At 47.4% G+C, this 23,714-nt stretch overlaps 1 protein-coding gene and 1 pseudogene across 7 annotated transcripts in view; both read right to left on the reverse strand.

Moving 5' to 3' along the window:
- PALD1 (phosphatase domain containing paladin 1) overlaps positions 1–23,714 on the reverse strand; it is a 118,969-nt gene that overhangs the window by 58,480 nt on the left and 36,775 nt on the right. Inside the window, exon 1 of one of the 7 annotated variants that reach the window (XM_049855798.1) lies at positions 22,631–23,373. The exons of the other annotated variants lie outside the window; for them this stretch is intronic. The gene's annotated coding sequence lies outside the window, so the exon portion shown is untranslated. Of the gene's footprint in view, positions 1–22,630; positions 23,374–23,714 lie in introns of those variants that run through there. 7 annotated transcript variants of the gene reach the window in all.
- Positions 15,659–17,654, reverse strand: LOC126059832 (60S ribosomal protein L9-like; annotated as a pseudogene).

Here is a 23,714-nt window from a genome sequence, read left to right on the forward strand (position 1 = left end):
AAGCCAGGTCCCAAAGACTTCACACTGTATACCTCCATTTACAGAACATTCTAGAAAAGGCAAAACTATAGGGACAGAAAGCAGATCGGTGGCCACCAGGGACAGGGGTGGGGAAGAGGACCAACTGCACAGGGACTACAGGGCACCTTTGGGGTGATGCAGCTGCCCTCCATCTTGAGTGTGTTGGTACAGGTCTGGATACCTTTGCCAATATTCAACAAACTGGACACTTAAAATGGTTAATTTTACTATATGACATTTACTTCAACAGATCTGTTAAAAGGAGAGGCGCTCCCTTTCCTCTGTCCCACAGTGTGCTCACCCCTCTAGCCACATCTCTGTACCCAGCTCCACAACTCACCCACTGTGCAACCATGGCCAAGCTACCTCTCTGGGCCTCAGTTTGCTACCTCTGTGAAATGGGGACAATAATATTACCTCCTTCTTCAGGTTGCTGTGAACGTTAAATAATATCATCTTTGTATATCAATGTTCACTGCAGCATTATTCGCAACAGCCAAAAGGTGGAAAAGACCCAAGTGTCCATCACCAGAAGAACAGATAAACAAAATGTGATCTATCCACACAATGGAATACAATTCAGCCATGAAGAGAAATGAAACTCTGCTACATGCTACAACCCAAATGAACCTAGGAAACATTATGCTGAGTGAAATAAGTCAGACACAAAAGGACAAATACTGTGTGATCCCACGTATATAAAATATCTAGAATAAGCAAAAGGATGGACACCGAAGTGGATGAGTGGTTACTATGGGCTGGGGATAGGGAGTCAGAAGGAGTTATTCCTTAATGGATACTGAGTTTTTGTTTGGAGTGATAAAGAAAAAAAAAAAGTTTTGGAAATAAACGGCGGTGATGGTTGCACACCATTGTGAATGTAACAACTACATCATTGAAATTGTACACTTAAAAGTGCTTAAAATGACAAAGTCTATGTTATATATATTTTACCACAATTAAAAAAAAGTGCATGGGGAGCCTTCAGGCTAAATATGAAGCAGTCACAACTGTATTAGTGCCAGAGCATCTTTCACAGAGAAGCACCTCACAGGAGCTGCCGGGTAACACACTTTGAAGAAGGCTGACTCAGTGCATGATACATCGGTGGGAAGGGGGTCCCTGGGAATGCGCCCAGGGCATTGAGGATGGGGCACAAATGGAAGGTGGCTTGTTTTAATCAATGGCCGCTTCTGCCTTTTTGTATGGCCTTTGAGAAACTGCTTCCCTGATCTCTGCCTCAGTTTATCTGCCGGAAAAATGGGCTGCACTGATATAATGGAAAGAAAAATAAAGAGTTGCTATTTTAAATATGTGTGTGTTATGTGCATTTTACATGTGTATACACACACAATATACATTATATATACATATATATAATATACTTTATACACATGTAATATGCATTATAAATACATATACATAATATGGAAACCCTGGTGGCGTAATGGTTAAGTGCTGCTACAGCTGCTAACCAAAAGGTCAGCAGTTCAAATCCACCAGGCGCTCCTTGGAAACTCAACAAGGCAGCTCTACTCTGTCCTATAGGGTCGCTATGAGTCGGAATCTACTAGACAGTAATGAGTTTTATATATTGTTGTTGCTGTCGTTAGGTGCCGTCGAGTCAGTTCCAACTCACAGCAACCCTATGTGCCAGAGAACGAAAGGCTACCAGGTCCTGCGCCATCCTTACAATCGTCGTTATGCTTCAGCCCATTGTTGCAGCCACTGTGCCGATCCATCTCATTGAGGGTCTTCCTCTTTTCCACTGACCCTGTACTTTGCCAAGCATGATGTCCTTCTCCAGGGACTAATCCCTCCTGACAACATGTCCAAAGTATGTAAGACGCAGTCTCGCTATCCTTGCTTCTAAGGAGCATTCTGGTTGTGCTTCTTCCAAGACAGATCTGCTCGTTTTTTTGGCGGTCCATGGTATATTCAATATTCTTTGCCAGTTTTACATATAATATACATTAAATATATATATACATACACATTATACATAACCCACCCAGTGAAACCCAGTTATATTTTATATCATAAAAATACACACATCCATATATATATAAAATGTATACAAAGCCCTGAAAACAGGGCCTGGCCAGTAAGTGCTCAATGCCAGTGGTTAGCAGAGGCCACAGGGTGGAATGCTGATTAGACCCAGAAGCTGCAGACAGAAGTGTTTAAGGATAAAGCGTCTGGACGAGAGAAAGAGAAAGCAAACGGATCAAAACGATAACAACTGTGAGGTCATACAGGTGTTCACTGTACTCTTCTTTCAACTTTTCTGTAGGTTTCAAACTTCTCAAAATAAAAATTCTGAGTAAAATATTTTTTAAATAAAATTTTAAATTAAAAAAACAAAACAACCTCTGTCTCATATGAGAAGCTGGTTTTCTACATATTTCTCCTGGTTCTCCCCCTGGAAGACGCAGAGAATTCATCTCATCTGGAGGGTGAAAATTTATAATCCTCCCCACTCCTCCATGTGCGATTTGCTTGATCAGCATAGTTTTGTATTTTCTATTTTAATTCGCTGACAGCAGTCAGAAGTCCAGAGATTTCAAATAAACATCTAGCTCTCTGGCTTCCCTTGAAGAATCCAAAGACGGGCAACAACAGCGCACTATCGGGGGTGGCGAGTGGCTGCCCCTCCAGTGAGGTGCCCTACAATCCCTTTAGGCCCTCCCCTGACCTCTGGGAGCTGAGGAGGGCGTCCTGGTCTAACCCTTCTCCTGGGACAGCTCTTGCATGTCTGCATCTGTCATGTCTTGCAGTCCCTGCAGCCCTTCCTTGCCTTTCTCAAGGCCCCTAGCAGCCAAGACACAGAGCACCCTTTCCCAGCATGCTCTGACCACACGGAGAAGAGGGCCCCCACCCTCTTGTTCTGACTGTTTGCACGGAGCTGTCTGCTAACACCTCCAAAGTCTGTCTCTCTTGGCTCAGTCCCTGCTCCCCGATCCTGGACTGGAGCAGGTGGCTTTCTGGCCTGAGGCAGGACTGGCCTCCGCTGGGGAAATCTCCCTGGGTTAGACTCTACAGTTCCCGCAGCTCTGGCCCAGCTTCCCAGCCTGACGGCATCCTGAAGTTAGATCAAAATGCCTACAACACCTCCATCCCCACCCCTGTAGTCTGTACTAGACGAACCAGCAGAGACCATCTATACCAAGAGGGGCAGAGACGGCTAGCTGAGCACATGGCCACCCAGGCCTGAGACTACATTGCCCATCTCCTGGCAGCTGAGTGGGGTAATGGACTAGCTAATGGGATATAAGAGGCAGTGTTACGTGGCAACTTCTGGAATCCTTCCTTATGAGACCATTGTCCTCCCTCCTTCCATCCTGCTGCCTGGAACACAGATGTGATGGCTGAAGTTCTGCAGCCATCTTGAACCATAAGCATGTGAGCCACACCCTAGGAAGGGTGGAAATCAAGTTCCCTGCGGAATCTGAAGAGTGGAGCCATACACCAGCCTGGATCACAAAGCACTGGACTTGGACAGGAGAGAGAAATAAAATTCCATCTTGTGTAAAACACTGTTCGTTGGCTCTTCCTATTGCTTGCAGCCAAATCTAATCCTGACTAACGCACGGCATTATTTTTAGGTTTGACCCTCGGTGACCAGATGCTACATGGCAACAGGACAGAACTTACTTCCTTCTCCTCTTACAGAAGAACGTCCAGTTTCTTTGCTGGTGAAACCAGGCTGCGCTGTGGGCCTGAGATTCTGTGCTTGGACCAAACAATTCCAAGGGCCTGTGGGCCCTGCCCCTGCTGGGACCAAGGGGTTCACAAAATACAGAAGACATAATCCTGCTTACCACACGTGAAACAGAGCAGCACCAACTGAAAAAAGGCACAGGGCCACAGCTCTCCCCAACTCAACTGCAGAGATTCAGAAAGTTCCAACCAGCTCAATGTTTGTTCCATGCAACTAATGAAGGCTTGGCCTCAACTACTCCCAAAAGGCAGAGGGAGACTACAGGAGTCTCAGTCTACCTGCCTGGAGGACAGTCTCTCCTTGCCCCTCCAGGGGCCTTTCTCAGCAGGGGAACTCCCTGGAAGAAGATACGGTCTGTATGGAAGGGACCCTGCCCTGTTGGTTCTTTCAGAGAGGAACAGGAGGGAAGGGTAAAAATGCCCAGGGAAGTAGTCAATCACTTCTGAGAAGGGCACTCACTCGTAAAAGAACCTGAAGCCTCTGTCCTTATGCAAGTACCATAGGGGGCAGTGAGGGGGCACTCGGCAGGGGAGAACCCTGGGAGAACAGGGTTAAGAGTACGGGCACACGCCCTTGCACTCAGCTCCAAGGCAGGCATTTGGGTACGTGGAGGTCAGCAGAAACCCAGAGCCTCCAAGACCCCGCTCAGAGCCCTGACCCTACAGATACTCACCTGGCTGCTACCAGGGGCTGGGTCCAAGGGGGCCAGTGGGAACTTAGACTAGTATCCCACTTCTGACCTCCACCAACATCGTCAAAACCTGAACAAGCATTCTGAGCAGCTGGGAAGAACCACAACCCAATCCTGGGGTCTGTCCCCATCCCTGCCACCCCCTGTGGCCTTCTGTGCAAACTCCCTTGCTTAACATTGAAGGCCCCCTTTCCATCCTCATCACCCCCTATTTGCCCTCTACATCCCCGACCTGCAGGCAATTGTGTTCCCGCCTGCCCTATGATGTGAAGCAGTTAGTGCCCCAGCAGGAGGGTCTGTCCCCATCACTGACTTTCTCAGAGGCCTAGGGTCAGCACAGCCCTCTCTGGCCTCAGTTTATTTCCATCTGTCAGGTGAGGGGCAGGACGAGATGGGTGGTTTTCAAGCATTTCAGCAGTGGAAGCCTTTGTGTAAAACCAGCCTTTCAAGAAATTCCAGTGGATAAAACAGTCCAAAGCAAAGCTGCTGTGCTGGCAGGCTTGGGAGGGGTTGCACAGCCCTGTGCCCCTGAGCCATCCCTAGACCGCTTCTACGGAGGGGCAGCTCTGGGACTTCTGGCCACCATACTTCTGCCCTCCCCGGTCCCATAACCAGGACCACCGTGCACACCCACCGTCCCCCTTACCTATTCATCCAAGCCCCTCCCCTTCCAAGGCTTCCAGGCAAAAGGATCTCTACCGCTCCAAGAGCTCTCCATACTCAGCCTGTGCGCCACTCAACTGTGGCCTTGACCCCAGTGGCCTGGTGTATTAGTAAGAACATGATTCATCTCCCCTTTTCCCACAGTCCACTTTAGTCCCCCCTATAAGGGTTGAACCCACGGCAGTCGTAGGTTCCAAACATCATTTTGCTGAATGAATTTCACATTCACTATTTCATCTGGGCTTCAGAAGAACCCTATGAGGAAGGCAGAGGCGAAGGCTATTCCCATTTAGCAGATGAAAACACTGAGGCTCAGAGAGTTCACCACATGACCTAAGGACAGCCAGGCCTCTGGTTCCACATCCCAGTCTCTTGCTACTGCATCCTCCTCCCATCACACTTCCATTCCCTGCCTGAAGCCACCCCCCAGTTTTTTCAACAAGACATCTGGAAGCTTAAACCAGGGGCCTGACAGAAAGCAAAGAAATCTCTCCTCCCCCTCCCCTGGGGTCCAGAACAGGCCCAACCCAGGGGAAGAGCTTCTCTTTGAGGGCCACAGCCTCCCCCACACCCCTGGCAGCCAGAAGCCCCAGGACGGGTAACAATGGAGCTAAAAATAGGGTCATCTGAGGGACAGCAGGGGACTGAGTGGCCAGCTGCAGGAAACATCTGCCCCAGCTGCTGAACAAACACAGAGGAAGTCACCACACCGTAGGGTTCCCCCACTGTGGGGCCTGGGGCGGGGGCATAAAACTCTCAGGTCTGTACCCAGGGGAAGGGTTCATACCAGCCCCTCACCTGCCCTCAGCCCTGTCTCCCCACTCCTAGCATGCATACACACACAGTACAGGATCTAAGTCCTCCTTGGACACCAATGTGAATCTGAGAGTCAGAGAACCAAAAGATGCCTTTGAGACCCTTGTCTGTTCCTCTCATTTTACAGAAGAGGAAACTGAGGTCCAGAGTAGGCCAGAGACTTGCCCACACTCACAGAGCCGGCAGGCAGCATGGCTGGGACCAGGGTCTCTTGCCCCTTGCCCCATTTCCCTGCTCATCTGCTCCACTGAGCACACCCTCCCAAGGCCAGGGAAGACCCTAACCAAGTAAGTTCTCCAGCTTGGAGCCCACCAAGCAGAGGAGACAGGGTCCAGCATAAAAGACTAAGTTAAACTCAAGGAAGACCCACGTGGCAATCCATGACGTTCCCCTAAGCAGGCCTAGCCTCCCTCTCCAGCCTCTTGTATCCCAACTCCTGCCCTTGTGCTCTAAATTCCAACCAAACTAAACTGCTTACAATCCCTGGAACAGGCAATATCTCAGCAGGTGTTGGCAAAAAATACTAACGGGCCTTTCCAAATACATTAACAACAATAATAATTAAACAGAGTTATACGCTATGGGTCGGAATCGACTCGACGGCACTGGGCTGGGTATACGTTACTGGGCTGGGAGAAGAGGATGTGTTCTAGTCTATATAAGGCAGAAATTGTCCAAATTACTTTCAAAAATCCTTAAGATAGCCCGTAAAAAACAAGGCTGGGTCATCTCTCGATCAGCTAGTTTTCCCTCCAGCAATGGAGAGATGCTACAGATGAAGCTTAAGGACCACACGCCAGCCTTACATTCACTCATTTCACGTCTTTCCACTTGGCTCAGCCATCCCTCCTCTGCTCCCCTCTGCCTAGCTCACTCCTATCTCCTCCTCCAGGAAGCCCTCCTGACCCTCTCCTAGGGGTCCCCAACACGTCCCAGGGGTCCACGAGGTCAAAACAATACTAGGACATGATTGATTCCTTTTTCACCGTGAAGACATTTTCGGTGATGGTGCAAAATCAATGGGGGGTGAACCTGCTGGAGTCTTAGCCCAAAGCAAGGGCCCAAAAGTGCTGTTAGTCACTGTATTCTTCACAGACTTACACTTCCAGCACAAACACACCCCAGTTTCACTTAGGAATGTCCTGATGAAGCAGTAAAAATTAGGAAATTCATTAAATCTCAGCTTAAGTACATACCTTTTTAATGTTCTGTGCTGAAATATCTACTATTTATATTTAATATACCATTAAACACAATATTAAACTATACTATTAATATCACATTAACTTAATGTTAATGCTATTTGATAAATATCTAATACTCTGCGCTGAGACAGGAAGCGCCCACCGAGCATGTGGTCTGCTCGCCGAAGCACGTCGCCGTCCCAAGGAAGACGCACTGGTGGTGGTTTGCGCTGTGAGCTGAACCAGCCGCTTTGTCCGCAGCAAGAACAACTGTCAGACCAGCTACGGTCATGCAGGCTTGGCTATCTGGCGTGCATTTCTCCAAAACGAACAAAGTAAGCCTGTCACGTCAAGCAAAAAACTGGCAGTATGTGCCGTCAATGATAAAGTTTGAGCTTTCAAGGGAAAGTTAGAATTTTGGAAAACTTGTATTGACCGCTGTGAGTCTGACAGCTTCCCAAAACGTAACGGTTTTTCGGATGGTATCAGTGATGACATAGATAGGTAAATTTTTGGTATCATGAAAGGTGTCCACATTTGGAAGATGTCCATAACTCAGTGGACCAGTATTTTCCAAATGACCAATGCAGGTTACAAAATCATGCCTGGGTAAAAGATCCCTTCAAAGTGCACCACAGTCCAATGAGTCGTCATGGAGCAAAGTATAAGAAGTTCACTGACGTGGTTTCAGATTCCACATTTCAAATAATCTTTAAGACACTAAACCAAAAATAGAAGTTGCCATCAAGTCAATTCCAACTCCTGGTGACCACATGTGTCAGGGTAGAAATATGCTCCCACAGCTTTTCAATGGCTGATTTTTCAGAAGCAAATCGCCTTCAATGGCTGATTTTTCAGAAGCAAATCGCCAGGCCTTTCTTCGGAGATACGTTTGGGTGAACTCAAACCTTCAACCTGTCAGTTAGCAGGTGAGTGAGCGAACCATTTATACCACATGGAAAAATACATACTGTATATTTAATTTAAAAAAACAACAGTATTTTAGAGTGTTGTTCCATTAATAAAGGAGAAGCAGGGGGTGGATTCCTGTATGCAAACACACACACAGGGGTAAAATGTCTAGAAGGATAAATCTCAAAACATTAATGGTGCACCACTGTTATCTCTGGAACATGGAATCACGTGTGATTTTTCTAATTGTCCTGCATACATATATCTTCCCTGATTTTTCTACAAGGAACATATACAAATTGTAGGAAAAAAGAACCACAGAGAACAGCCATGATACTAGCTATCATGGCTCCATCTCAACTTTGCACCCCAAAGAGACCCCGATGCCACAGGAAAAAGGTCAGAGGAGTGAGGACGCCCCTGGGAGTTGCCACTGGCCAAAGGCCAAACACCTTTCTGTGGTAAAAAGCGAGGAAACTGGCATCAAAGCCCTGGGGTAGACTGCCAGCGCTGTCCCGCACAAGAGGCCCTGGGCCAGTTCCTTAAACTCTCTGAGCTTCGCTTTCCTCTGAGACTTCCTTGTAGTGGATGGGGGTTAAATGGGGTCACAGGTGTCCAAGCCTGACCTGAGCAGGTGCCTGACCACCTCAGTTCTGAGGGCAGCTCTTACGCATAGAAGAAATGGAGGCCTAGGAGGATACACGTGAGTCCCGGGGTGCTGCAAATGGTTAATGTGCCCGGCTGCTAGCTGACAGTTTGGAAATTCAAGTCCACCCAGGCACCTCAGAAGAAAGGCCTGGCAACCTACCAAGAAATCAGCCATTGGAAACCCTATGGAGCACAGCTCTACTCTGATACACATGGGGTAGCCTTGAGTAGGTTAAAAGAATGAGCAACTTCCTTCCTCCCATCGCCCCGGGGCCCACAGAGTCCCCACAAATGGACTACGGTTAAGAGTCTTAACTCCCAGTCCTGATCTCTCAGAGTCCCATCCCTTCCCTGGGCCTCAGTGTCCCCAGGAGTAAAAAGAGCAGGCTAGGCACTGGACATGACCTCAGATGCTGCCCCCAGACCCCACACCCGTCATTCTCACCAACCCCCCGTGTAGAAGGCAGGGCAGGAAAGGTGGGTACTTATCCAGACAGGAAATCACCTGGACAGATGAAGGGCAGGCCCTCATTCCATGGGGATCCCCCACCTGGGGACCTGTGGGGTCATGGGAGCCGGGAGAGCATGGGCATGTGGAGGCTAAGAGGAAACAGGATTTACTGCAGAAGGCCAGGCACACGGCAGAGCCCCGGCAGGGAAGTGACTTCATTTCACACTCTGTCCTTCTCACTTCCGCCCCTGGCATGGAAGGGTGTAAATCCTGAGAGGGCTGCCTTTCACCAGGCCTGGTCACTCCACACAGGCCAGGGCAAGAGACACAGATTTTTCTTCTCCCCCACTCCTGTTATTCCCAATCCAGAGATGAGGGAACTGAGGCTCAGAGGGGCTGACTTACCCAAGCACACAGCAGGGCAGGGACTCCAGAGTCTTTCCCTACCACACTGAGCGGCACAGAGGAGGAAGATGTTAACTCAGGGTCAGAAACTCAGAAAAGGCTTCCTGAAAGAGGAGGCAACTGAACTGAGCCTTGAAGGGTGAGCAACATTTGACAGACAGAGAGAGAGAACAGCATGTTGCACAGAAGGAAGGCAAGAGAAATGCTTAGAACTGTGCAAAGCCTGCTAGGATGTATTGAGACACTTGTAAGGCCAGTGTCCACCACTTATCTGTCAGTTTGTCACACTATGGTAGCTTGCGTGTTGCTCTGGTGCTAGAAGCTATGCCACCGGTATTTGAAATATGAGCAGTCACCCACAGTAAAAGGTTTCAGCGGAGCTTCCAGACTAAGATGGACTAGCAATAGAAGTCTGGTGATTTACTTTTGAAAATTAGCTGATGAAAATCCTATGGGTCAAAACAGAATATTGTCCAACTGGACTCAAACATACCAGTAATCATGAAGATGACACAGGGCCAGGCAGCATTTTGTTCTGTTATGCATAGGGTCACCATGAGTTGGAGCCAACTAGTCAACAACTAACCTCAGCAACAAGGCCAGCATACAGAGGGTAGGGATGGGGTGGGGTCTGGCTGAACCCCGAGTGCCCTAGGAACTATGCCAAGAAGTTGGGATGTTGCCTACAGGGTGTGATGTGCTGCTTCATGCAACAGAGGAGAGGCATGACCATGCCCTGCATCAACCTAAGAGGGCTGCATAGATGAGGTGGCATGTGGGAAACCCCCTGAGCAAGAGCTGGGTATTACTCAGGGGGCACTGGGGCCCACACTTTAACAGGCCTCACCCACCACCCCATCCTCCCAAACTAGATTTGGTTTCTATATAAAAGAAAACAGAAAGGAATTCATAGAGCCAATAGTCCCATGTGCCAAGGTGTACTAAGTGCCACTTCAATACAACTGCAGAGCACTAAGTGCACAGACTGCCTGAGTTCCAGCCTCAGCCCCAACACCCTGTGTGCCCTTGACCAAAACACTTTACCTCTCTGTGCTTCCACGTCTGTCAAATGAACATAGTGATCATGTCTACCTCTGAGGGCTGTGAGGGTTCACCAAGGTAACAGTGCTCAGCACATAGTCAGCACTTAATAAATACTCACTGCTGCTAAGACTTCTCCTCACACCCCCCGGGCTACACATCATGGCCATCTGACCCATAAAGAAGCTAAATGATGTGGCCTCAGTCCATGCAAGAAGTGGTGGAGCCAAGATTCAAATTCAGGCCTTTTGGACCCATCCCTCAAAACAAACCTAAAACCCTGAAACCCAGGCCCAGCCTTGGCTTTGCAGGGCTCTGGGCAGTCTCGGGCAGGGGAAGGGTTCCATCGCCTCAAACCTCAGGCTGGGGTCAGAGCAGGGCGAAAACACCAGGGCTCAGGAGGGAAAGAAAAATATTTTGAAGTTTCTCCCTCTTCCTGTTTATCTACCTTCTCAATCCTGAAACTCCTGGTAGCTGTTTATTCAGGGAAAAGTCCTGCCAAGAGGGACATCCTGCCGTGTGGCTGCCTGGGGCAGGCCACCCTGCCAGCCTTGCACGGGGGCACTGAGGTCCACTTCCCTACGGACCCCTGCCCGGCCCAGGGAGGCTGCTGTATAAAGGGACTTTTAGCAGCAGCCAAGGTAGGAGAAGGCCTGGCCCGGGGAGGAGGCTCCACTGCCACCACCTCCTCTGCGCCAGCTAGCACTTGGGCTGTGGAGAGGTGACAAGAAGGATTCGAGGAAATGGCTCTCAGCCTGGCACTGAGGGAAGAAGGGCCCGAGCCTGGGCCGAGTGTGGTGCTGGGACAGGCCTGGAGTCAGGCAGACCTGGAGTCCAATACTGGCTGGCCAAGGACTCACTGGGTGACCTTAGCAAAGTGAATGAACTTCTCTGAGCCTCAGTTTCCTTATCTGTGAAATAGGACAATACTGGTACCTACTTCACAGGCGTGTGGTGAGATGTAAATGAGACAACCTCAGGGAAGGGCCAGCACACAGCAATGTGAAGAAATATTCCTGATTCCCATTCCCACCATAAGCTGATACCCTCACTCAGTCCTGAAGATCTGAGGTGCCTTTGATATAGGATATAATAACAAGAGCTCATTTTTTTTTTTTAATTTTTTGATGCCAATATTCATTTCTTTGCTCACCCTTGGAGAGTTCAGGGTCAAGTGGGACAGACATGGAAACAGCTAACGACACCCAGGGAGCTGGTATGGTCAGGAGAACCCTGTAATGGGGTCTGAAGGAGAAGATGAAAATGCTGCCTCAGGGGACAGGGAGGGCTTCAAGAGGAGGTGGCTCCGAGCCAGGTGTGCACCTGAGCCAGGTGTGCACCTGAGCCAGGTGTGCACCTGAGCCAGGTGTGTACCTGAGCCAGGCTCCTCTCGGTACCCAGCAGGGCTCTGAGCAAGGCATTCGCACACTCCTGCACTCACCAGGAGCACAATGAGTATGAAGTACGCAGGGTGCCATTTGTGTCTGACACATGTACGCGCACACACACACATACATGCACACACTGCACCAAGCCCACAGCACCCATGCAGCACCCTTATGACAATCCTAGCCTGTGCCTGGCCACCCCAGGGCACCCATGTCCAAAAAACAGTGATGCTTTCCTCATCTCTCCCTGTACCCACCACCAAGGAAGGCAAAGTGTAGTCTGGCCACCAGGTTCAGGACAGGGGCTGGGAAGGAGGTAGTGAGGAAGGAGGAGAAGAGAGCTGCTCGGTGGGCATACCAGTGCAAGGAGACCCGGAAATGTGGCCTTTGGAGGCACAGCCCTGACCCAGGCTGAGTCTCTTCCCCACAAGGCTGGGGTAAAAAGAAGCAGGGGGTAGGAGGTGGGTAACATCAGATGGTGAGACAGATGGGGGTTACATAGGCTGAGTGCAGCCTGAGTTACTGGGTGACCCTCGGCAAGTCAATTCCCCTCTCAGGCCCTCTGGAGCCTCCTCAGTTACCATTCTGATAAAACATGGACTCTACCCCTTCACCCAGAAATTAAGGAGCCCTGCTGGCACAACAGTTAAGCACTGGCTGCTAACCAGAAGGTTAGCAGTTCAAACCCACCCAGCAGCTCCACAGGAGAAAGACCTGGCAATCTGCTCCCATAAAGATTACAGCCCAGAAAACCGTACGTGGCAGTTCTACCCTGTCACATGGGGTCACTATGAGTTGAAAATTGACTCAACAGCACCTAACAACCACCACCCAGCAATTCACCCAGGGCATACATCCTAGAGAAATAAGTGTTTACGTCCATCAAAAGACATGCCAGAATGTTCACAGCAACTTTATTCAGAATCGCCCAAACAAAATACAAGGTGAAAGTCCATCTACAAGAAAAAGAATAAGTAATTGTAATAAATCCATACAGTGGAATATTACACAGCTACAAAAAAGGAACAAACTACCGATACCTGCAGCAACACGGATGTATCTCAGAGTTCATGCTCAAGGACGTCAGAGGCATCTAGACAGAATGATTTCATTCATATAAAGTTCAAGAACAGGCAAGACTAACCCTTGTTGAAGTTAACTCGGAAGAGCTGTCATTTAGGGGGACGGGGAGAGGGTGACTGACTGGGAACGGGCATGAGGGAGCTTTCCAGGGGCTATAAATGTCGTATAACTTGATCCGGGTAGTGGCCTCACAGGTGACACATCTGTAACAATTCATAAAGCTATACCCTGATTAATGGAATGTAAATCATATCTCAATTTATACAAAAAATAGAAGGAGCTAATGCCGGGCTTCCTCTCAGGACTGCAGGAATGTGATAAGAGAGTCTATGTGTGGAGAGGGTCAGGTCCTGGGTAAGAACAGGGTCTGGCAGTCAGAAGGATCAGGGTTCAAATCTTTTATTGTGTATTGTGGTAAGCATATACATAAGAAAACGTGCCATTTGAGCATTTTTAACATGTAGAATTCAGTGACGTTAATTAGGTTCACCCTGTTAAGCATCCATCACCACTAACTTTCCAAATTTTTCCATCACAGTATGCAAATCTTGACGCTCCCTCTGACTAAATTTTTTCCCGTTTTTGATTTTTGTTTACCAAATTTTTTTTCATTACAAATGTAATTTACAGTTACTTTCACAGGACAAACAAAAGATGTACAAAGAAAAAGTTTATACCCTCCCCATCTCCCTCCAAGCCCACCCCTTACAGCATCCCTCTACAGCAAGCTCTCTTACCCCTTAACAAAACAACACAAACATCCCCTCAGTCAGTAAGTGTAACTCTGACGCTGTCTATTGAATGACGGCATATGCCATTTTATTGTGTCACTAGGTATTCAATGGAGGCCTGGGAGCGCAGTGTGCTAAAGCACTCAGCTGCTAACCGAACCACTCAGCGGTTCGAACCCACTGGAGGCTCCACAGGAGAAAGAAGTGACGGTCTGCTTTTGTAAAGACTATACTGCCTTGGAAACCCTATGGAGCAGTTCTACTCTGCCCCGTAGGGTTGCTATGAGTGGCAGACTTGAAGGCAATGGGTCGATGCCTTCAATGAAGAGCTACTAAGTATCAAACAAGTCAACCAGACATGCATGCCCCTTGTTCCTCCTGGAGCAGAAATTCTAGCAAGAGAGAGAAAGAGGCGGAGGCAACAAAGAAATATAATAATGATACGCTGTATACACTGTGGTGTGGGCTATGAAGCCAGCTGACAAAGGGCTGCCATGCAAACCAGAAAGGTAGGAAAAGGGCATGTTTGAGATGTGATACTCAACTGAAGGGCTATTTCTGAAGAACAGGAAGACGCGGCCGAGCAGGCAGGAAGGCAGCACGTGCAAGTGCCCTGAGGTGGGAAAGAACACGGAAATGAAAAGAGACTGTGGTTTCCAGCGGCTCGGCCACAAAGCTGCCACAAAATCCTTGTGCAAACACCCTTAGGTGCTGAAGGTTTTACTTCGTTAGGACAGGTTACCAAAAGTTGGAATGCTTAGATAAAACAGTACGTGCATTTAAGGAGTTTTAATGGCCATATTATTTTTCCAATAGGTTGCAACGTTGCTTATTAAGAGTGCCCGTTTCCCCACATCCTCACTGGTATGCGACGTTATTCATCATTTTCATTTCTGTCCATATGAAAACTCCCTACTTCTTGTCTGTAAAATGGGGGGGATGCCAGCTCCTCCTCCTCTAGCTGCTGTGAGGTCTGAGAACTCCATCTAACCTGCTGAGCACAGCACCTAGCACTGAGTACGTGCTCAGCAAATGCAGGGAGGGGGCCATTACCATCATTTCTATACCAAAAAACCAAACCAAACTCACTGCCGTTGAGTGGATTCCAATTCACAAAGACCCTGCCGGACAGAGGAGAACTGCCCACAGGGTTTCCAAGGCTGTAATCTTTACTGAGGCAGACTGCCACATTTTTCTCCCGCAGAGCAGCTGTTGACCTTTCCGTTAGCAGCTGAGCACTTAACCGCTGCACCACGAGGGCTCCTTTCATTTGTGTACCAATGCCAGTAATCTCATAAATACTAGGTTAACAAGAGGAACTTCCTAAAAGGGTTACAACACTCAGACCCAGGAGGTTTAACACGGCTGTTCCTGGAGTCAGAGGTACAGGGCGGAGGAAGTGACTGTGGCTTAGCCACTAACCGAGATGGGGCAGCTGAAGGAAGCAAGTCTGCAGTAAGGATTACATAGGCAGACAGGAGGGCACTGTCAGGCTGGGGGCTGCGTCTCGGCCCCTGCTGCAATCTCAGGAGGAGGAGGAACTGGCCCTGAGGCCCGAATGTGGGTCCTTGTGAAAAGCAACATCACAGACAGGGAAAAAGAGGACCCAGAGGGGAAGTCAGCACAGCACATCTGAGACCTGCTACAGACTTATCTGCCCATAGAGCCCAGGCTCACCAACCCACTTCCCAGGTGGGGAAACAGAGGGAGCAATAAAACCAAAGCCAAACCAGTTGTCATGGAGTCGATCCTGATTCATGGCAACCTCACGTGTGTCAGAGTGGAACTGTGCTCCACAGGGCTTTCTTTTTGAATAGATGAATTTTACTGCATCTTAAAAATATCACCCATAAGTCTTAGGAATCATCCAGCCTTGTTTCCGTAGCTGGACAACTCTTAGATCTTATTCATCAGCCTATTGAACGGTTCCTTTTTCAAAGACATAGACATGATCCAAAAATTTTCAGATATCCTTGTTTTTTACTGTCATGGCTTGCTGAATTAAAGCAGCTGAATTTAATATAAGTTCAATGTCTTTTCTTCAAGAATTAACTCAGCTTTCTGAGCTTGAGACACTGAACAAGCAACACCTGGCCTCAACTGAACCCTGCGGAAGTATTTTTCACCCAAGAAGTTTCGGATTTTAACAAGAGACCCGCTTCCCTGACTAATGATGTCGATGGGGAAATCAGCATACACGGACCTCACCTTGTACTGGAAGCCCAGTGTAACACCCTTGATGGTGTTCTGTACATGACTACAGATTGTACACACTGTAGCCAGTTCCTTCTATTTCCCCACCATTTGTCAACGCGTAGCCTCTTCATTTTCTTTCCGAAGAGACTGAGTTCTACTATGATTTGACTAAAGTCCCTCCGCACAGCTCCCCTGGGGCCCTTCACAAAACCGTGCATCCCTTCAGGGTGTCAACATTTTCTGGAATGTTGACAGTCTGGTCACTGAGAATGGTCTTTATTCTCACAGTAGATGGGGCAAAAAGAGCCATAGGGTTTTTAATGGCTGATTTTTCAGAAGTAGACTGAAAAATCTTTCTTCTGAGGCACTTCTGGGTGGCCTCAAACCTCTAGCTTTTGGTGAGCCAAGCACGTTAACCATTTGCACCACCCAGGGACTTACAGGTTCTACAACAAGCATCTCTTATTTAGAAACCAGAAAGGGCCAAACGGGCCAAGGCAGGGAGATACAACGACAGCTATTAGCCCATTCGGTTCCTACGCTGCCACCTATCGCCCCCGAGCATGGACTATGGGGCTGAGGCCCAGCATCCCCACTCACCCAGGAAGTCTCCAGAGCCCTAAGAGGTGACACAGGGCTCTGGGTCTTCAAGAGCTGGAAGTATGACTCTATGCAGGGGTGTCACCTTCCGGATTTGCTGTGAGCATTTTTTTAACTGAGATATAATTCACATACAATAAAATTCTCCCACCTAAAGTATACAATTCATAATTGCTCTCAATAGTTGTACTCCTGTAAAAAGTTGAACTGGCAAAAGTTGTGTGGTAGATATATTTACAACAACGACCAAAAAAACACAGAGTGGCTGCTGAGGCTGCTTATGTACAACCAAACACCTCATGGGATTTGATTCCTTGGTTTGGAGTTTTAGGGTCATGATTTCATGGGACATCTCAGTTAACTGGCCTAACTGGCCCAAGGTCTTAAAAACTTGCAAGAGGTCATACAAGGCATGACAGTTGGTCTCTATTCACCTGAAGAAGAAGAAGAATCAGGTACAGGAGGAGACTACGGAATGTGTGGCTAATCACTTCCATGAACAGCTGCCTCTTTTGCTGTGAGACCAGAAGAACCGGATGGAGCCCAGCTACTATGACTGAACATTGTGGTCGAAGATTCCATAGAAGAATCCTGATCAAAAGGGGGAAAACGCAAAACAGAATTTTAAATTCTCGTGGACTCCAGACTTCCTGGATCCATGGAGGCTGGATGAATCCCTGAAAGTATTGTCCTGAGATAATCTTCAAACCTTAAACCAAAAATATCCGCTGAAGACATCTTAAAACTGAACAAAAGTTTAGCTTAACTAGTAAAAAAGGTCTGCCTCGAGCATTATGCTCTTTTAAGAACTATCTGTATGGGATCAAACTGACAACAGCCACTCAAAAGATCAGATAAGAACCTTAAGGGACAGTGAGTGTATGTTAATGGGGAGGAACAACTCAGAAAAGGATGGAGAGAGGTGTTGCATAACTCGAAGAATATAATCAATATCACTGAATTGTGCAGGTAGAAACAGTTGAATTGGTGTATGTTTTAATGTATATATTCTCAACAACAAAATAAATTTTTAAAAAGTATACAATTCAGTGGTTTTTAGTATTTTCACAAAGGTGTGCAACATCACCACTAATACCAGAACGTTTGCATCGCCCCAAAAGAAACACTATACCCATTAGCAGTCACTCCCGATCCCCCCCGCTCCCCAACCCCTGGCACCCAGTAATCCACCTTCTGTCTCCATGGATTTGCTATTCTGGACATACATAAATGGGATCATGCAATACACGGCCTTTTATATCTGGCTTCTTTCACCTGGCATGATGTTTTCAAGGTTCATCCATGTTGTAACATGTATCAGTACTTCATTCTTTTTACTGCTGAATAATATTCCATTGTATGGATGTACCACATTTTGTTTGTCCATTCATCAGTTCATGGACACTTGGATTGTTTCCATTTTATGGCTGTTAAGAATAATGGTACGAAAATTCATGTACAAGTTTTTGCAGGGATGTTCATTTTCATTTCTCTTGGGTATACTCCTAGGAGTGGAGTATGGTCACGTGATAACTCCATGTTTAGCTTTTTGAGAAACTACTAAACTGTTTCCAAGAGCTTTTTTACATGGACTTTTTTTCCTCAACTTCATACCATGAAAAATTCTACAGAAAAGTTGAAAGAGTAGCCCAACCTACATATCCATAGTCCAGATTCATCATTTGTTAACATCTGTTATATTTTAATGTAGATTGTACTTTTGTGTTTTGCTATTCTACTGGAATGTTTTAAAAGCAATGAGACCCCTCCTTGGTATATACCCTGAAGAAATAAGAGCTTTGACATAAACAGACATATGCACACCCATGCTCACTGCAGCACGATTCACAACAGCAAAAAGATAAAAACAACCTAAATGCTCATCAACGGATGAATGGATAAACAAACTGTGGTGCATACACACAACAGAATACTACACAACAATAAAGAATAATGACAAATCCACAAAATATCTCACAACATAGATGAATTTGGAGGACATTAATAAGTCAATCGCAAAAGGACAAATATTGCATGAGACCACTATTATGAAATAACAAGAAAAGGTTTACACGCAGTGTCATACATTGAATTATGTCCTCCAAGAAATATGTGTATCAACTTGGTTAGGCCATGATTCCCAGTATTGTGTGATTGTCCTCCATTTTGTGATTGTAATTTTATGTTAAAAGGATTAAGGTGGGATTGTAACAGTACCATTACTCAGGTCACCTCTCCGATCCAATATATAGGGAGTTTCCCTGGGGTGTGGCCTGTACCACCTTTTATCACTTAAGAGATAAAAGGAAAGAGAAGCAAACAGAGAGTTGGGGACCTCATACCACCAAGAAAGCAGCACCAGGAACAGAGTGCGTCCTTTGGACCTGGGGTACCTGCGCCTGAGAAGCTCCTCAACCAGGGGAGGCCTTCCTCCAGAGCCGACAGAGAGAGAAAGCCTTCGCCTGGAGCTGACACCATGAATTTGGACTTGTAACCTACGAGACTGTGAGAAAATAAATCTCTCTTTGTTAAAGCCATCTACTTGTGGTACTTCTGTTATGGCAGCACTAGATGACTAGGACACACAGGAAAAAAAAAAAAAAACATTCTTTGATGGTTACCAGGGATGGGAAGGGGAGAGAGGGAAAACTACTAATTAGACAGAACACATGTGTTAATATTGGTGAAGGGAAAGGCAATACACAATATGGGTGAAGTCAGCACAACATGACTAAGGCAAAAGAAGACACTGAGAGGAAAGCAAGAATAAAGGGCAACTACAGTAATTACTATAATGTAGACAATCCTGCAACAATAGTATTAACATATAATAATCTATGAATGGATACATAGGTAGATAGGTATGCTAAACAAGTGTGGGAGGGTGTTTAAGGGAACACACTCATCTGCAAATACACGTTTGGTTGTGGATATTTCTACATATAAAATGTAGGTGCTACATGTATATTAATATAGACAACAGACCACACAAGGGCCACAGTCATGGAAACTTAGACATAACCAAACACCTCATGGGATGAAGTTCCTAGGCTTGAAGGTGAAGGACCATAGACTCGGGGGACATCTACGTCAATTGGCACAACATAGTTCATAAAGACAATGTTCCACGTCCTACTTTGATGAATAGGTATTAAAAGCTTGCGAACGGCCATTTAAGATACAACTATTGGCCTGTTTCCGTCCGCAGCAAAGAAGAGTGAAGAAAACCAAAGACTCAGGGGAGCAGTTAGTCCAAAGGACTAACGGACCACATGAACCACAGCCTACATGGCCCCGAGACCAGAAGTAGATGGTGCCCGGCTACCACTACCAACTGCTCTGACTGAGATCATAACAGAGGGTTTCAAACAGAGCAAAACTATAAAACAAAAATTCAAATTTATAAAAAAGACCAGACTAACTAGTCACTATGAGTCAGAATCAACTTGACCGCAACAGGTTTTTTATTGGTTTTTTTTTTTTTTACTGTTCTGACAGATAATGGAGGAGCCCCTGATAGTATGGCCTAAGACACCTTTCTAAGCCAGAAATGAAGCCATTCCCGGACACCACATTTCAGCCAAACAATAGAAAGGCCCATAAAATAAACAGTAACACCCGCAAGGGATGTGTTCCTTAGAGCAGTCAATAATACGAGACCAAAAGGACATTTACCCAAAAGCAAGGATGAGAAGGCAGGAAGGGGTAGAAAATCCGGACGAAAGGAAACAGGGAACCCAGGGCGGAAATGGGGAGAGTGCTGACACATTGAGGGGAATGCAGTCAACATCAGGGAACACTTTATGGACAAACTATCAAATGGGAAACTAATCTGCTCTATAAACATCCACCTAAAGTACAATAAAAAAAAATTTTTTAAAGGCACCGAGAGCATACGAGGCGAAATGACCACCTCCTAAACAAGCACTGCCCTGCAATTCTGGGCTCAAGTTCGCTCCTGTGTTTCCTATCCAGTTCCTTCTCCATGAAGGCCAAGTGACATCACTGCACACAGCACAAACAAAGAGAGGCTGTGATTCAAATAGAAAAAAAGGAGGAAAAGGCTGAGCCCCCCACGCCCCCCTACCCCAGCCCACGGCAGCCAGGGTGTGCCGAATTCAAAAGCCAAGCCTCTTAGCAGTCCAGTCGGGACCATGTTCACACTGACAACATGTGTGCGAACTAAGCAAAGCCCATCTCTATCTGCGCCAACTTCCTGGCTCCCACAATAAATGGGTTTAATACCCGCTACATGCAGATTTCAACAACACCACCGTTCCACCCTTATCTTTGAGTGAACAAGACAGCTTGCCACTTACCAGGCAATACTCTATTAAACCAGGCATTTGGGGATTCCTCATTGACCAAAAAACCCATTACTGTCAAGTCAAATTCCAACTCATAGCGAGCCTATAGGACAGAGTAGAACTGGCCCACATGGGCAGTTTGGGCAAATCTGAGGTCAGATGACTCTACCCGAGTCCACCAGCCTTGGCAGTGTGGACGCCCCACCGCACAGCATGGTGGAGTGAACAAGGCCAAGGCAAACACAAAAGAGGGCCCAGGGCTTGCTCCCTCCTCTCGCCCCAACACTGGCAAGTTAACTGCAGCAAAATGTTCATATCAATCCAATTACACTCACATGGTTAATTGGAAATAGGTTGGCTTTCTGGCTTTATTAGTATTTAACTTTTGTGTTACAGCTATGCAAAACCTGTAAGTATAAGGCCTTTATGCCTAGTTTTACATTTGTACACACTTCAGGTATATTCTTATAAAAATAATAAATCAACAAGAGAAACCTGTGAGATTTTTGTTTTCTCTCCCTTTAAAAGGGAGTCCACAAAAGACACCTATTGTATGATGCTGTTTATATGAAATGTCCAGAATAGGCTTGTATGATGCCGTTTATATGAAACGTCCAGAATAGGTTTGTATGATGCCGTTTATAGGAAATGTTCAGAATAGGCAAATCTACAGAGACAGAAAGTGGATGACTAGGCTAGCCAGGGACATGGGGAGTGGCTACTAAGGGGTACAGGGTATTTTTGGGGGTGATTAAAATGTTCTGGAAGCCCTGGTGGCACAGTGGTTAAGTGCTACGACTGCTAACCATGAGGTTGGCAGTTTGAATCCACCAGGCGCTCCTTGGAAACTCTATGCGGCAGTTCTACCCTGTCCTATATGGTCGCTATGAGTCGGAACCAACTCGACGGCAGTTGGTAAAATGTTCTAAAACTGATTGTGCCGATGGATGCACAACTGAAGACACTAAAAGCCAATGAATTGCACACTCTAAATCGGTGACTTGTGTGCCATATGAATTATATCTCAATAAAGCTGTTCCTCCAGGGACAGGAGGGCCCAGTCCCTGGAGAAGGAGCTCATGCGTGGTAGAGGGTCAGCGAAAAACAAGAAGACCCTCAAAGAGAAGGACTGATAAAGTGGCTGCAACAACGAGCTTAAACATAGCAGCGGCTGTAGGATGGTGCAGGGCCAGGAAGTGTTCCGTTCTGTTGTACAGGGGTTGCTATGAGTCGGAACTGATTTGAGGGCACCTAACAACAACAACAACAAAGCTGTTAAAAGGGAGGAGAGATTCCTATACTACCCAGGTTTGAGCAGTACTATGCTGGGAATCAAGAAGCCCACTTTCGCCTCCTCTCCTCACCCTCCCCCTACAGCGCCCCAAGGGCGAAGGAGAATGAGGCCACGATGAACCCCTAAGTCACAAAGCAACCCCATCGCTAGGTGCGCAGGTGGCTGCCCTGCCACCTCCCAAGACAGCATTCCTCTCCCCTGGAACCCACTCAGTACAACAATGTGGAGGCACTACTTTGAATTACTAAATTAGGAAAAACTCACAACAGTGGAAGCCCCCAGTGATTCGCTTATTCTTGGATGGTACTGTCAAGAAAAGAAAGGTGACAATATAGGTTCGGTGCCTCTGTGATCTGACTGGCTAGGTCAGGGTAGAGTCAGGAGCGTGAAAATCTAACCAAGGCAGCCTCTCTGCCTCAGAAGGCCGCAGACACCCCACCCTCCACCCATACACGCCAGGCAAAGAAAGGATTCTTACCGGTGAAACCCAAAGCACACTGCCCAAAAAAGAGCCAACCAGGGCAACAAGATGGGTCTGGAGAGCCCTTCTTCTGTGGACCCAACACAGCCTTCCCCGGGCCTATTACGCCAAGGACACTTCACAGAGGCAGGAAGAGGAAGCCCCACTGGCCGGCTGGGATGCGGGGGCAGCGCTGTAGCCAGCTCAAGTGCACGTCCACCCACACACCCAGACCCCCAGCCACCAACTTGTCTGCCCCCAGGACCAGTCGCCAAAAGGCCGATTTTGGACAGACCAATGCCTTTTGTTCCAATACCACCCTCTTCCAGAAACCTGCTCTAAATTTACCACTCCAGGAAGCCTTCACTCTGTCTCCCCCAAGCCTCGCCAAGCCGCAGCTCAAGGCCAGCGGGAGGTGGACAAGATGCCCCATCCAGAAGGAAGCCAGGCTGCTCGTGCACCCCAGGCTCCCAACTCTCTGGGCGTCAGCTCCAAAGACCCAGTCCCAGGGACATGCTAGGGGCTCAGATGGCAGCGCTGGGGGGAGCAGGTGTCACTCTAAGACAGTTTATTGTTCTTCGCTGCTCTTGTGTCAGACCCAACTCACGATGACCCCACGCACAACGAAATGAAATGGCTGGTGCCCAGTCCTGCGGGGACAGTGTGCCACTATGATCCACAGAGCTTTCGCCGGCTGATTTTTAGAAGCAGATAGCCAGGCCTTTCTTCCTAACCAATCTTCGTCTAGAAGCTCCGCTGAAGCCTGTTCAGCAGCACAGCAGCACACGAGCCTCCAGCGGCTGCACGTGAGGTGCGCTGGCAGGGAATCAAACCTGTGGAAGGCGAGACTGCTACCACTGAACCACCAACATCCTCGCTCCAAGACAGACAGCTAAGGGGAAAAAAGCAGGCCTCAGAGCCATGGACCAAGCACGAGTCCACTATATATCCAAAAATGAAAAACATACAAATTCACACACAGGCCCAGCAAAGATGATAAAAGGACACCCAGCAAACTGCCGTTACCCTGGGGAGAAGAGGTGGTCCAGACGGGGAAAGGGGAGCTTTTATATTTTACTCTCTCTATGAAGCTACTGCCTGT

The sequence above is a fragment of the Elephas maximus genome, chromosome 16 (assembly GCF_024166365.1).
Source record: "Elephas maximus indicus isolate mEleMax1 chromosome 16, mEleMax1 primary haplotype, whole genome shotgun sequence".
Taxonomy (NCBI): Eukaryota; Metazoa; Chordata; class Mammalia; order Proboscidea; family Elephantidae; genus Elephas; species Elephas maximus.